The sequence below is a fragment of the Callospermophilus lateralis genome, assembly GCF_048772815.1.
Source record: "Callospermophilus lateralis isolate mCalLat2 chromosome 11 unlocalized genomic scaffold, mCalLat2.hap1 SUPER_11_unloc_3, whole genome shotgun sequence".
Classification (NCBI taxonomy): Eukaryota; Metazoa; Chordata; class Mammalia; order Rodentia; family Sciuridae; genus Callospermophilus; species Callospermophilus lateralis.
Window position 1 is genome coordinate 5,664,028 of NW_027510155.1, and position 2,235 is coordinate 5,666,262.

The following is a 2,235-nucleotide window of genomic DNA, read 5'->3' on the forward strand; positions in this document are numbered from 1 at the left end:
GGAAGCAGGTATTTTATATGTATGATGGCAAATGCATGGATTTTCTTTGGGAGAATCTCCAAGAAACCATGTACAGTGTTTCCTCCAAAGAGGGAACTGGGTAATTGAGGAAAGACAGAGAGATTTATTGTATATGATTTTGTATCTTTTTATATATGATTTTGTATCTTTTTATCAAGTATATGCATACACACAATTTTAAAAACTAAAAGAAATATAGGCTCATGATATACAGTAAAGTGTTACTATTTCAACTAATACACATAAAGCTTAGCCATGGGGCAGCAGAGAATGAAGAGAAGTAATTCTGCATAACCAATTCTATAGGCACAATTCTGCATCATCTGTCGCAGAAATGCAGGCTTGCAGAAATAAGATAGAACATTTTTTCATGTTTAATTTAAGTTACTGTCAATCAAAACCAGGCATTGATGAAACTGGCCACATGGACAGGAAGGAAAAGGAGTCACAGAGGCAGAAAGCCGTGCACTGTCGCTTTCTCCAAGAGGCCTAGGAAATGTCAGGTTGCGCTGCACCCCAGTGACAAAATGGTAGCCATTACAGTCAGGTTAGAAAGGGCTCACTTTTGTTCAGAGCCGACTCTACGTCATTGAAGAGGGGGATCAGATCTTCAGACTCCAGCGTTCCTAGGTCAACGTTGGTTCCCGGGAGACAGTCAAGGAAATCAGGGAAGCGGGTCTGTTGCGGGTTGATGTTCATAGGTGTCTGACCTGTGGTTTCTCCTGTGTCCATCTCGTCCACGTTGCTGAGAAAGTCCTCAGGGGTGGTGGGGACACTGTAGCACCCTAACCCCAGGCCACTGTCAGTGCTCTGCTCCCTTGAGTGGTAGGGCCCCCCATTGAGAAAAGGATCTGAGCTGTTATTAGTGATGGATCTCATATCTGGGGTCATGGCAGGAGGGTTTGCAGCAGCCTGGACTGCGGCATTGTCTCGGCTTCCATGGGGAGCTGTCTGCAGAGGGCAGCTTCCTGCCGCAGGAGCTCCTCCTGGCGCACGCGGATCCTCTCTCTTTCCATCTGGATCCTCTGCAGCCGCAGCTTCTGCTGCTGCTGCTGCTGCTGCTGCTGTTGTGTGGTCAGGGCGGTGGGCAAGGCGGTAGGCAAGCTCATGAGCCCGGCCAGGTTCTGAGAAGGCCGGTTCTGCTGGCTCAGGGTGCTGGGCGCCATCTGCTGCTGGTGTTGGTGACTCATCACCAGGTTTGGCTGGGATGCGGCCATGGAGCTCTGAGGCACTGGTGTGGAAGTGACGGCAGGGCGGAGGCTCATATGATTCAGGGGCTGACTCATCGCCTTCCTGGGGTCTTGCCAGGTGGTGATTTTTTCTGTGTGATTGAGGAATTACGGCTGCCCAGTGGCGGTGAAGGCCATCTCCCAGCCTGGGGGAAGCAGCAGCTCGTCTGTCACGTCGTAGGACTGCTGGCGGAGGTGCGCGTGCTGTTGCGCGAAGCTGGCCATATCGCCCGCACCTTTGCCCAGCTGCAGGGATGCGGGAGAGGAATGCGCCGGACATGCTGCGCGCCGCTGGCCAGCCGCAGCCCGGGGTGACCGCCCGACGAGTCGGTACTGGACTGCCGCGAGTGCGAGCCCCAGTCGGGCTCCTTGAAGAAGGACTCCAGCAGGATCTTCTTCCGCCACGAGCTGGGCTTGGGGTTCATGACAGAGTTGAAGAGGGCCTCGAGGTCGGTGTCGAGGTCCTGCGTGACGTGGATCACTTGCTGACCGGGCGGCGGGAGCGGTGGGGGCGCCGAGGACGGATTCATCTTCTGGGCGCGCAGCGAAGCCGAGCCCAAACGCGCGGCGGCCGCCGTCCCGCCGGAGCTGGCCGTCAGTCTGAGTCGCCCGGGTGCGTCCGGAGCTGGCGGAGGTGGAGCCCCGCGCCCGCTGGCAAATCTCTACTGGACTTGGTGCCCGGCCGCCGAGGGACTTGCTCGCTCACATACCCCGAGCCGGCCTCAGGCGCTCGCGCGTGGCGACAAGGAGGCGCAGAAGCAGCAGACGGCGCAGCCACAGCAGCTCCGGAACTCGTTAGATTAATTTTTTAAAGACACTGTAAAAAAGGAGGCTTTTTGCCTTTGGAGTTCAGGACTAAACATACAGCATGATAAATATTTGGGTGAAGTATGAAAAATTCATTCAAATGTTAGATTAGCACATGTTGTTAAAAGATTCATTTGACTGATTTTACATTTAGCCTGCTTCACCAATAGTTGCTTTC

The 2,235-nt window shown here is 53.9% G+C and overlaps 1 pseudogene; it reads right to left on the reverse strand.

Annotated features, from left to right (window-relative positions):
• Nucleotides 1–415: 415 nt before the first annotated feature.
• Nucleotides 416–1,835, reverse strand: LOC143386011 (WW domain-containing transcription regulator protein 1 pseudogene; annotated as a pseudogene).
• Nucleotides 1,836–2,235: the final 400 nt, after the last annotated feature.